The sequence below is a fragment of the Monodelphis domestica genome, chromosome 5 (genome assembly GCF_027887165.1).
Source record: "Monodelphis domestica isolate mMonDom1 chromosome 5, mMonDom1.pri, whole genome shotgun sequence".
NCBI lineage: Eukaryota > Metazoa > Chordata > Mammalia > Didelphimorphia > Didelphidae > Monodelphis > Monodelphis domestica.
Window position 1 is genome coordinate 115,895,291 of NC_077231.1, and position 13,722 is coordinate 115,909,012.

Consider the following 13,722-nt stretch of genomic DNA (forward strand, 5'->3'; position numbering starts at 1 on the left):
TAGTAAGTGTCTGAGGCCAGATTTGAACTGAAGAAGATGAGCCTTCCTGACTCCAATCTGGCATTTTATCTTCTGTGCCACCTAGCTGCCCATTGAATCTAACTTATAATGTCTCTCGTATAATTGTCTCTTCTCTCCTCTGACATTGCCACAAGCCCGATACAGCCCCTCATCCCTTCACTCTGTACTATATTTATATATATGTTATGTGAATTTAATGTAAATTGTACCCACTTATCCACACATGTGTATTTTGGCAGGACAAAAGAAGTCATGGTAAGTGATGTGTCGAGAAGTCGGGACTTGGGACTGGACTGAAGTGAAGGTTGGCCAATCAGAGATGCGAGGGGAGTGACATCATTGGCCTTAGGAGGAAGGGCATGGGGCAGTAGTGTGCTTCTTTTTTGCTCAGGACTTTCTCTCTGGCTAGACATGCCACTTGCTCCCTTCTCTGGAGCAAGTCATTTTAAAAATTTAATATAAATTAGAAATTTTAAAGAATTAAATGAAGATTTCATACTCCCCTTGAGTCTTGGCTGGGAGCTGGAGCTGAGAAAGCATGATGTGGTTTGAAGGCTTTGGTTAGGGCAGCCTCTTTCTCTCTCAGTTTTACTAATAAATAATTATACATTAATATACAGTCTCTAAGGAATTCTAATCATCACATACGCACACACACATTTATAAATAAATAAACTCTTGCCTTCTGTCTTAATATCAATTGAGGCTAAGTGATTTGCCACATTACTAGGAAGCGTCTGAGGTCATATTTGAACCCAAGGACTGATTCTCTATCTGCTGAGCCACATAGCTGTCTCTCACTTCTGTGTTATTGCAGGAGCCTACTGGTTGATCTCCTTATCTCAATACTATTCATATTCCAGTCTATCTTCCATTCAATTGTCAAAATGATCTCTCTAAGGTACAGGTTGACCCCTTTGTTCGAATTCAAATGGCTCCCTATCAGTTCCAGGATAAAATAAAAACTTTTTCTTTCTTTTTTTTTAAAGCACTTCATAGCCTGGCCCCCTCCTTCCTAACTTTCCAGTCTCCTTACATTTCACACTCTTCCACTTACTCTATAATTCAGTGATATCAGCCTCTGTTCTTTGCACAAGAACTCCATCTCCCAACTCGTGGCATTTTCACCAGTGGTCCCTCATATCTCAAATTCTTTCCTTCCTCATTTCTCCCTCCTGGATTCTTTGGGTTCCTTCAAACTCTAGCTCAAAACCTTACTTCTGCCAAAAGCCTTTCTCAGGCCTCTTTAGGCTAATGCTTGCCCCTAGATTATTTTCATTTCATCCTGTACAGCTTGTTTGTGTAGAGTTGTTCTTATGTTATTTCTCCCATTAGATTGTGATCTCATCAAGGGCAGGGATTTCCCCCTCCCCTTCCTTCATATTGTCAGAGTTTGGGCACAGTGTCAGACAAATGGCAAATGTGAGACTCAATAAATATTTGTTCACTTGACTTGATTTAATGCTAAACTTTCCCCTTGGTAGGATGTGGGGGGAAATCAAATTATTACTGTAAGAAAATTGCATAGATCACTGGAAAGGATGCTCTAATGCCCCTGAGTCGCTTCCATTAGGTGGACCTCAACTAAGAGTAAAGACCCGCAGCCTTGCCTCCACTGCAAGAAGGCCGACTACGTTAAATTTAATCCCACTCTCCAGGCCTCTCTACACTTGGGGTTGGGGCTATCTAGTCTCTTTGGCATTAGCTCAAGCCTCTATCAATTTTATTCCTCCAGTTTCGGAGTCCCTAAACAGTGGGAGTAGCTTCTATAGAGGATAAAGCTAGAACATATATACAAACATCTTCCCCAACACTTGAGGACATGTTCCACTCCACCTCACCTGCACATCCAACCTCAGTCCCTGGGGAGGGGAGAGGGATTAGGTTCACAACTCAAGCTGTGGCAGATGTGCACAGCCAGCGCTCCAGGAGCTGCTCTATCCCTCCTCTTTCCAGTGTTTGAGGACATTTGGCTTGCCCCACCTTTGGGAGCTGTCCAGCTGTCTCCCTGAGGGTGAGGGTTCTCTCCCTCTAGATGTGAAGATCCAGTCCAGATCCACTTCGATCTGGGAAAAGGTTTGCCATCCCTGCTATATAGTGTGGTCCCACCACACCAAGTCTCAAATGCAAAGCTTCCCCTGCCCTGAACTTTTATCCTGGCACCCAGGCTTCTCAGAGATTTCTCAGTGTTCTGACAGTAACAGTCAGCTTGGAGTTCTGCCTCCCAGGTCACCATTGCCTGAATCGAGAACTGAAAACACAAATAAAACACCAAGACCCCTTGCAAGCCCGATGAATTTCACAGTATTTTACTCCTGTCCCTATATTTGTGCTTAAAACTAGGTCTTCTGGTTTGGGGATATGATATACTTTTTTGTTTAAGGAGTAGGGGTTAGTGAATATAAACACAAATTTGTATTAACTATTAGATTATTATGAATTGTATAAATTAGTATAAACATTATAAATTATTATAAGTCATTATAATAGGCATCATTATATGAGTTCTGTCCTTTTCGGTGAGTAAAATGAAGCCTATTTTTATTAGCCTAAGGTACTTGGGGAAGATCTTGGGAAGAAATAAATCAAATTAAGTGATTGAAGAGATCAGACTCAATTCATGTAAACGCAGGGTTCTAGAATTCTAGTTCTTCTACTGTAAAATGAGCATAAATTACTTGTCACCAGCCTTCTGAGGGACCTGACTTATCAGTGTGGTGGGGAGTTGGGAGAAGCTATAAATTTCAAAATCTTCATAAAACTACAAGATGTCCAGGGATTCGAGTTTATGCCCAATTTTACTGCCAGTACAGTCCCAAGGAGGAACAACCTATGGGACTCAGCCCAGCATACAGATACTGCCATTTGGAATAAATTAATTGATCAGATATATGTCAGGCAGAAGTGAACTTGGTGGAATGAATGCTTTGTAGAAGACATTTTAAGTCGCTCCAAGGACCGGGTTATAAGTTGAGAGGAAAAAGTTGGCTAGTATTTCTCTTATTTTAGCTTCTCAGTAAATATCCTTTTGTGAAAGCTGTTAATTGGTTAAATGATACTGAATGATCATCATTGGAGATCTAGATGATATAAAAATTACTAATTAAATAATTATTGATATTGGGAAGGGTATGCCAGAATGGGAGCTTGAGCTGATAGCATTAGAAAGATACCTCAGAGCACAGAGGTCTGGAGTTGTAAAGATCTGGGTTCAAATCTGACCCTCAGACATTCCCTAGTTGTGTGACCCTGGGCAAATCCCTTAATGCAGTTACCTAACTTTTACCATTCTTCTGCCTTTGAATTGATACAGATGAGGAGACTGAGGTCCTTCAGGAAGGCTAAGTGATTTATTTGCTCAGTGCCATATAGGTAGTAAGAATTTGAGCTAATACTCATATTAACTTCTTCTTGCCCCAAAGCCAACGCTCCCTCTTACTGAACCATACTACCTCCTTCTCATTGCTTAATAGCTAAATTACCCACCTAAGGGAGAGCGTGCGTGCATAGTAAGTAGAGTGCTAACCTTAGGATGAGGAAGACATGAATTAAAGTTCAGTCTCTGAAACATATTGTGTGACTATGAGAATGCACTTCATCTCGTCTTTAACATAATCATTTTTCTAAACCCTTCCTTTCAGTCTTGTATCAATTCTAAGAAAGAAGCACAAGGACTAGGCAAACTGGATTAAGTGGCTTGCCCATGGTCACACAGCTAGGAAGTATCTGAGTTCTGATTTGAACCCAGGTCTTCCCAATTTCAGGCCTGGCTCTCAGTCCACTCTGCCACCTAGCTACCTCTTTAATGTGATAAATTACAGACAAGTGGATAATCTATATCATTTGGTAGAAGTTGGGGACCAGAGATTTCTGTAGCAGAATTTTCCTGCACAGATGGAATTATAGGATTCTACATAAAGGGGAACAGGGGTGGATGGGATGGAATTCTCATAGATAAGTAGATGGACTTAATGAGGTTGGAAACCAAGAAAAAGCTATGATTTGAAGGTTATATGAAGAGCCAGCTAGGTGGCTAAGTGGACTCATGAGCCAGGTCTAGAGGGAGGGCCTACATTCAAATCTGACCTCAGATACCTCCTGGATGTGTGACCCTGGACAAGTCACTTATCATTGCTTGACCCTTATCACTCTTGTGCCTTAGAACCAAATACAGAATATTAATTCTAAGATGAAAGGTAGGTTTTTCTTAAAAGGGAAAAAAGAAAGGTTATATGTATCCTTACAATGCAAATATTTTATCCAGCAAAATCATAGCAGTCATAAATGAAAGTAGTATAAAGTTATTTTTTAAAAAAAGAGGAAATGAAACAAATACATGTATGGGAAATAGAGCTTTGCCTCTGGAGTCAAAAGACCTAGATTAAAATTCTAACTCCTGACAATTACTACCTGCTATGACCTTAACCTACTTGAGCCTCAGTTTCCTCATTTGGAAAAAGAGAGGTTTGGACTAGATGGTATTTGAGGATTCAATTTGAAACATATGACTCTATACTTCTAATAACAGACTGTCTCATCACCCTGACTCCCTCCTACATATACCTTTCATATATACCCACATGAAATTTCAACTTCAATTTCCCTTCTACCATCTGGTAGCCAAATCAGAAGACTCGAAGGAAGGAAGGAAGGAAGGAAGGAAGGAAGGAAGGAAGGAAGGAAGGAAGGAAGGAAGGAAGAAAGGAAGGAAGGAAGGAAGGAAGGAAGGAAGAAAGGAAGGAAGGAAAGAAGGAAGGAAGGAAGGAAGGAACAAACGAACAAATGAAGGAAATAAGGAAGGAAGGAGGGAAAGAGGGAGAGAAGGAGTTGGGGTGGCACAGTTCAAAAAGACATTAAAGGACCTGTGTTCACATCCTACTTTTATTGCCAACTAGATGTGTGACCTTGGGCAAGCCATTAAGCCTATCTTGGTCTCTGTTTCTTCATTTATAAAATGAGACTCTTGTATCAGGTAGCTTCTAAGGGCCTTTCCAGACATAAATCTGTGATTTGAACTTATGAAGAATTTAGTTCTGCTGCACCTTGAAGTTCCTAATGGGCAATGGGAACACTGCGGCAAAGGGTAGAAATGGAAAGGGACTATCCATTTTCTGAAATTACCCTCACATTTCTTCTCTTTCTAGGCTTTAGTTTTTGTTGTTTTTACCATTGGCCACAAATCTGTCCTTGAATCTGAGAAAACACAAGCACTAGAAGCTGAGATCTGCCTAAGGGAATCATTTGAAATCTGTTAATATCTCTCAGTCCCAGGTGATGGTGGACTCCAGCAGTGAAGCCTGTTAGACCCTGGGGGTCCACCTTACTAATCTCATTTATCTCAACCAGCCTTCTTCACTCACCAGCTACCAAAACTATTGGGGCTTATCTAAAAAATTCTTGGCATTTCTAGGCCTGTGGGAACCTGGTAGGGGAGGAGAGTGGGGGTATTTGAGGACAGGATGAGAAGGTGCATAGTGGTGAGTTCCAGGTTTGGTAGTACCTCATAAGATACATCTAGTGTTCAGCACCTTTGTGGTGGTTACTTTCCAAGGAAAAATTGTAGAGCTGAACTTAAGAAGCAAGTATGTATGTTTATAAAGAAATCAAGGAATCTGCTGCCAGGAAAACCGCACACTGATAGTGAACCTTTTAGAGATCAAGTGCTCAAACTGCAACCCTCATACTGCATGTGAGCCCCACATCTTACCCCATACAGGGGAGGGAGGAAGCATTTCCATTGGACTGCTGGTCAGAGGGGTGGGTGAAGTGAGAAATGTCCTTAGGCACCCATGGAGAAGGGGAGGGGAACAGCCTCCTCCAGCATATGTACCATAGGTTCACCAACCCAGCTCTAAGAGAACACTGAAGCATCTTTCCTTTCTTCACTCATCCTATCCCCCTCCTCATCTCTTGACTCTTGGCACCTTTACGCAATACATACTGAGTGGAAGGAAGAAAGCGGATGTGTAAATGTTAAATATCAGAACCATTACTAGGGTGGATTGACTTTGACCTGCAATGTTGAAGACAGAAGGGGCTAACAACACTTACAATGCTTTAGCAGTGTAGAAACAGCAGAGTTTAGTACCTGCTTAGCAAAAATAGTAAAAATAGGAAGTTACCATAAGGGATGTGCTCTGTCCCTACCCACCCCAGCTCAGTTCCTTCTCCCTAACAGTATCCTAAAGACATGTTGGTCTGTGCTCTCTTTCTCCCCCACACATAGGGTAGTGTCTTACCTTCCTTTCAACTAGGGTGAATTTTTGTGACATTTGTATCAGATGTATTTTGTGATGGTTGTCCCAGATGCAAAAGGTCCTTCTATGATTCTGCTAGATAAAATAGGAAATACTAAGTATTAGACTTGACTGCCATTGTTTCTGTGGTTTTGTCCTAAACTTCATTGTATGCCTGAGGCCAACCCTACAGAAGAACAAAACTCTCCTGATAATTTTGGAAGCCACCTAACTATCCCCAAATTTATTTATTTTTTAATGAACAGAAATCTTTTTTCTCAGTTTTACTTCTGACTAAAAAAAAAAAGATAAAAGAAAAATCCTTCATAACAAATATACACAATAAAGAGAAAATAATGTGGATTGCTGTTTGCAAAAATACATGATTCATTTTGCATCCCAAAACTGTCACTTCTCTGTCAAAAGGTGGAAAATATATTTTGCATCAGCCCCTTGGAATCGTAAGTGGTTATTGTGAGATCATAGTTCTTACAGCTTTTAAAATTATTTGTCTTTATATTCTTTTTCTTATTATGTTGATTGTTTTCCTGGTTCTGTCTATTTCATTCTTTGTCAATTTATAAAAGTTTTTAAAACTATTTGATTTTATCTAGTACTCTTCAAAACCCACTAGTAGGCCTAACTATTTTCTCCTTTCTACTCAATAAACTCCTACTATTCCCTGTTGTACTTAGGACCTTAATAAAATCTTCAGGTTTTTAAAATCTTTATATGACTTGGACCTCTTGAGCAATATTATTTGCATTTTACAAATGGGGAAACAGATTCAATGAAGTTACATGACTTCCCCAGTGTTTTACAACCAGCAAATGTCTACCAGTAAGTTCAAATACTCTGACTTGAACCCAGTAATAACCCATTTTTCAGTTGGTGTTCATAGACCAAATTTAAGCATGAGGATTTCTTTCTAATGTTAATCTGTATGGTTTAGGTTATTCCCAACATTCACATTTAATCCCTGTGAATGACTAAATTTAGTTTATTTTTAGTCCTTCCCCTTTCTTTTTCTATCCCTCTGCAACTCAGCAAACTTCAGATAAGCATTTGAACACAAAAGAACATTATTGCTAGGCATGTAGAGAACAGAGAAAGAACTTCTCCTTGCTCCCTCCCCAAAGCATAGGGCTTCTGGCAAATAGCCTTAAAAGTGACATTGGAGACTTTGGTGAAAGTCAATGACTATCTCTTGATATTCAGCTAATTTTTCTGGAGCAAAGTTCCCCCAAAGAAGGATGTGGCCCCTTGGGAGGGACTCTATGGGCTGACTCCAAGTTAGCCATGGTGTGACCCAAGGAATGTGTGGCAACCAACCTGAATAGGAAGGTATGTCCCATCCCACCCTCTATAATACTTGAGTGACACTTCTCTCTAAGTATACCCCCTTAACACTCCCTCAATGTGCTCCTACTCTTTTCCATATTCGTTCTCAATTTCTTTCCTTTCAAACCAGATATTGACCTCTACCAAGGCCCTCATAGCCACAACTAAGCAGATGCCTTTGAGAACCCACCTTCCCAGAGAACCCACCTTGGTCCCCAAGATCACCTCTTGGCTGCTTCAAACACCCCTCAACAATACACATAATCACAAAAATTGTTCTGTTCCTCTAGGGAAAGTCTTCGCATGCTTGGTGTAAACATCCCCCTAAGTCACTGAGGAATTTGAAGTCTCAACCTGATTTAGCCCATCTGCTGAGTCATTTTTACTATAGTGTGGCCACTAAGCATGCTACAGCTTCTTGGAGCCACAGGTCAGAATTGATTGAAAAGCATATGAGCAACCCTGAAAAGGTATTGGCAAGCCCCAACATCAGAGGTGCTAGTTCTTTCTGAACACTACATACACTCCTACCACTGTTAAAGGAATGAAGAATATGGAAAAGGATATTCTAAAAGGGAAATGATATAGATTTACATCCAAGAATAACTCACCAAGAAAAACTGAACATAATCTTACAAGTAGAAAAAATAGAATTTTAATGAAATAGAATTCCAAGCATCCCATTGACTTACTGTAATGTGGAATCATTTTTTTCTTAATGTACTATCTCCTTATTTACAATTTCTTCAACCAACACTGTTTCTATCAAAAGTAGCTAGTGGCATAGTGGATAGAGTGTTGGCTTGGAGTCAGGAAGATCTGAATTTGAATTTAGTATCAGACACTAGTTGTGAAACACTGGGAGAGTTATTTAACCTTTGCCTTGCCTTGGTTTCCTTGCCTGAAAAATGAGGATAATAATAATACCTACCTCCCAAGGTTGTTGTGAGAATCAAATGAGATAATGATTATAAAACCTTCAGCACAGTAACTAGAACATAGTAAGGACCACATAAATATTATTGTTACTATGATTATGATTATCATCATTATCCTATGACACTCACTTAAACGTCTATTGCCTCAAGATGACCACCTACTTAAAAGCTTTCTGCTCTTTTTCTTGTATTTTATGACACAAAGGACATATGAAAAGGTATTTGTCAACTCATGGTATTTCAAAGTTATAGAATTAAAGAATCTCAGAATTATAAAAGATTTGAGTCTCCTTAGTTCAACTCTTATCTGAATAAAAATTTACAATGCTCCCAACAATTCATCACACCATCAATCACTCTTGAAACAGTCCATTTCATTTCAGATATTAGGAAATTTTCATTTTATATAAGCCTAAATTTGATTCTCTGAAACTCACCCTTATTTTTCCTAGTTTTCTTCCCCATGAGGTCAACAGAACAATATAATGACCCTTCAAAAACTTTAAAATAGCTACCATATACCATATACCTCTTCTCTTTAGAAAACCTGCCCTTTCTCTCCTCAGAAGTGTTTCATACTATCTCTTCTGAGGGCTCCCCACTTCCCTTTCTTAGTCAGCTGCTGTGAGATATACTCACACACAGGTCATGGGTCATGGATGATGAATTTGGAAACTAGTCTAAGAGCAATTAATTCAACAGGCAGGAAAAGAACCATGAGAATCACTGGTGTCATGAAAATTCAGGGAGGCAAGGGTATTCCAATGAAAAGGATGGTAAATAGCATCAAATGCTTAGAGAGGCAAAATGTTGAGGACTAAGAAAAGGCTACTGAATTCAAGAACCAAGATCAACAATGACTTTAAAGAGAGGAATTTTAGTTACATAGTGGGGTCTGAAGCCAGATTACAAAGTATCAAAAAGTAAAAAGGAGATTTTTCTGAACTTAAAAAAAAATACCTTTACCTTCTATTTTAGAATCAATACTATGTATCATTTAGAGGACAGAAGAGTAGTAAGGGCTAGGCAATGGAGTTTCAGTGACTTGCCTAGGGTTGTGCAGCTAGGAAGTGTCTAAGGTCACATTTGAACCCAGGACCTCCTGTAATCTAAGCCTGGCTCTCAATCCACTGAGCCATTAGCTGCCCCTGAACTTTTTGAATTCTGTTCTTGTCAATTTTAGGGCATATATCTGACTATACTTGGATTTTTCTCTCCTCCATATCAAATTATAAGGTGAATTGATCCCTCCTCCCAAAGGTTCTCAATGTTTCTACCCCAGGCACTGGTTCTACCATTCTGACATAAACAAGATCTAGAATAAAAGTTTCACTTGTGTAGTCCACGTGGCATCTCCTGCCCTACCTAGTTTCAATCTTGTGGAACAAGATGTAGCCAGGACAAGCTCATCTTTTCTAAACTTGCCACCACAATATTAATTCAAGCCTTGACTGACATCATCTTTTTCAGCTCCCTCTCCCCTTTGATAGGAGAGCTAAAGGATGGAGTACAAAACTCCTCCAAATGCCTTCCTTTATAGAGGGAAAAATTTGATTCAGTTCATTTCACTTTGTGTCTGCTACTTTACCTGGTTCCAACTCCACAAAATAAGATGAGTCTATACTGGGTACTCCTTGTTGTCTCATCCCCATCTCCAGCTTTCTCATGCAGGTTAAGTGACTTGCCCACATCCTGGGTCTCCATTCCTGCCTTCTTTTGTGTGTTGTCTCCCCCTTTAGACTGTAAGTTCCTTGAGGGCAGGAACTATCTTTCTTCTTATTAATTATATCTCCAGGGCTTAGCACAGTACCTGGTACAATGTGGGCACTTAATAAATGTTAATTGGAATTTGGAACTTGTTAGTTTAGCTGTGATTTAAGGATTAAATGATCATTAAATCAAGTGAAAAAAATATTAGCTTCTCTGCTTTGACCACCCTGGTGCAGCCCCTCATCATCTAGTCTAAGAGCAATGACTATTATAGTCTTCTTCTGTCTGGTCTATCTGCCATAAGACTCTCCTCACTTTGGTCTCTCTTCTGCTCAAATATTCCCAAAGCACAGATCTGACCATTCCACTTCTCAGTAAATTCCAGTAGCTCCATATTACCTCTAGGCTCAAAAAACCAATCCTCTGCCAAGCTTTTAAAGTCCTTCATAACTTTGCTCTTTCCTACCTTTCCTTTCTCCTTACACATTAGTCCCATCAAGGTACTCTACAGTTCAGCAACATTGGCCTACTTTTGCTATGGCTATTCTTCACATGTGACTCCACCCCCACCCCATCTCCCAGTTCTTCACCTTTTCTCCAGCTGTTTCTCATGTCTAAACTGCTCTTTCTCCTCATCTCTACCTCCTGTGTTTGGTAACTTCCTTCAAGATTTAGCTCAATTTCCACCTCCTGCAAGACATCTTTCCCATTCTCCCCAACTACTAGTGCTTTCCCTCTGAGTTTACCTCCAATTTATGTTGTACAGATTTTTTATGTACAGAGTTGTTTTGTATGTTGTCTTCTCCATTAATAGGAGCACCTTTAGGGTAGGGAATATATTTTTGCCTTTTTTTGTATCCATAAGTGCTCAGAGGCATTTAATGAATGCCTGTTGAGGAACAAAGAAAAAGCTTGAGTAAATGAGATCTCTGAAACCTCCTGTCAATAAAATATCATGCCTCTTTCCTCCATTTGCAATTTGCTTTTGAAATCTTCATCTATTTCCTCTTTCTGTCTGGGTGATCTATAGTATACAATATTATTTTAGTTTCTATCTCTATGGACCTTCTCTAATATCTCCGTCTTAATCTGTCTCCACATAATTACATGTTCATTATCTCATGTAATTCTTTCTAAATTAAAAAAAAAATCATTCTGTTCATTGTTTCTTATGGCACAGTTGTCACTTATCCATGGAATTGTTGTGTTCTCCCACTAGAAAGTAAGTTCCTTGAAGATGAAGGCTATCTTATTTTTGTCTTTTTATCCTTAGCACCTAGAACAGTACCTGTTGAATGTATAGTTGGCAGTACCAAGTACTCAAATGAATCTACAGGTCTATTAATGAAAAAAAAAATACATAGTTCCAGAGCTAGCTATGGAGGTCTTTTTTTTTAATTTTTAAAAATATCTTTGATCTTGAGCTGAGATGGAGACTTTGTTTTCAAAGATGACCTCTCTCTCCGTGTGAGGCTCTGGGAAGGGATAAAACAGAATGTTATAAGCAGGGGCTTTCTTTGGTGTTCCCTTGAGCTCCATTGTCCTATTGGTGTTTGGATAGAGTAGGAGTAATAGCCACTCTTGGTGGTAATAGATAGAAATGTCCAGAAGTCTTCAAAGGCTTTCACAAACTAGGGCTAAGTATAGTTTCAAAACAGGAAACTCTCATAACTCTTCTTAGCCACAGTACAAAGAGGCACAGGATAATAACATCCTCTTGCAGATGTTTTCCTCCCTACTAGTTGATACAGTACTAGAGGAATGAGAGGCTTATCTCGAGTCCAGATAACCACATCTCCTGAGAGTTTCATTATTATCAGGTTTTTTACCACGCAGGTGCATTGGGAAGGAGACTCTTCCTTGTGGTTCACACCTCAGCTAAGATTCTTGGATTTTATGAAAGTAATTTAGAATGAGAAGTGACTCTGGAAGCCAAGTCATCCAACCCTCCCCTCTTCTCACTCCCCAACCTCCACTTCACATATGAGGAAATTAATTCCCCCAAATGGTAAGGTGATGATTTCCCCAAGGTCACGCAGGTAGTAAATGACAGAGCCACGGTTCAAAACCAGTTCTTCTTCCTCCAAATTCAGGGCCCTTTCCACTGCAACACACTATCTCCTTTGTCCAGGTTTTAGAGGTGAAACTTTACCATTTGTATTCAGAGAAGAGTGTTCATAAATCTCATCACTGACATTTAGGAAAATCTTACATGATTTTTTTTTTTACCAGAGTGATGCCTATGAAATACAGAGGAGAATATATACCTCACTGTCTTCCTAAGAATATGGGAAGATCTTATTGGCTGATATTTTTAAGGCACTGTGAGCTCAAGAGAAATGTATAGTGCTCCTCCTGGGTCCTCTCTTCTAATTGGATACTTAAATTTGATGCCATATGGGGCCATTGAAAGGTAGCTGGCTATTTATTCCCAGAGTTCTAACCATAATTCCAAAGGTCTGGGTTTCTAGAAGTGTTTTCAATGAATGCCCTGGGGAAAGTGTTGTACAGCAGAAATAACACTGGCTCTAGAGACAGAGGGCAGGGTTTCAAATCCTGCCTCTGACACCTATTACCTTGGACAAATCACTTAAATTTCCCGAGTCTCAGTTTCTCTATCTGTAAAATGAGGGAATTGGATTAGATTGCTTTAAAGGTCCTTTGGCTCTAAATCTGTGATCCTAATTTGCATACATGCATGTGCTTATTAAACATTACCACATCTTTAGCCTAGGTAGATAGCATAGATAATAGTTGAATTCAAATTCTGCCTCAAACACTTACTAGCTACGTGATCTTGGACAAGTCACTTAAGCCTCAGATAAAATTATCTATAAAATTAGGATGTTATATTTGATGGCATCTAAGTTCTTTTTCAATTCTGATCAGACACTTGACTCAATTAACTTTTATTTATTTGCTTTTTATTCCAAATTTTACAAAAATCAAAAGCATTTCCATAAACAAAGAAAAAGAAGATAGAACACAATTAAATCACAAATCATCTATAAATTCAGCTTACTTTTCTTCATTTCTACATAATAAATCCCATCTACAAGTATCCCAGCCCCTCCCTACTCTCCCCACATCACAAAAGATATCATCAAGGAGGCCAACATGTTTTGGCCTCAAACCCTCAGGGGTTTGAGGTGATATCTCAGAGCTGTTTTGGTTTGCATTTCTCTCATCAGTAGTGATTTAAGGCTTTTTTTCATATACCTATACATGACTTTGATTTCTTCATCTGAAAATTGTCTGTTCATATCTTTTCCCATTTATCAATTGGGAAATGGCTCTCATTTTTATAAATCTGACAAAGTTCTCTATATATTTTAGCTATAAGCTCTCTGAGAGGCTGTCTATAAAAAAAAATTTTCCCCAAGTTTCTGCTTTCCTTCTAATCTTGACAGCATTTATTTTATTATATTTTTACAAAACCTTAATGTACCAAAATTATACATTTTACATTTCACAGT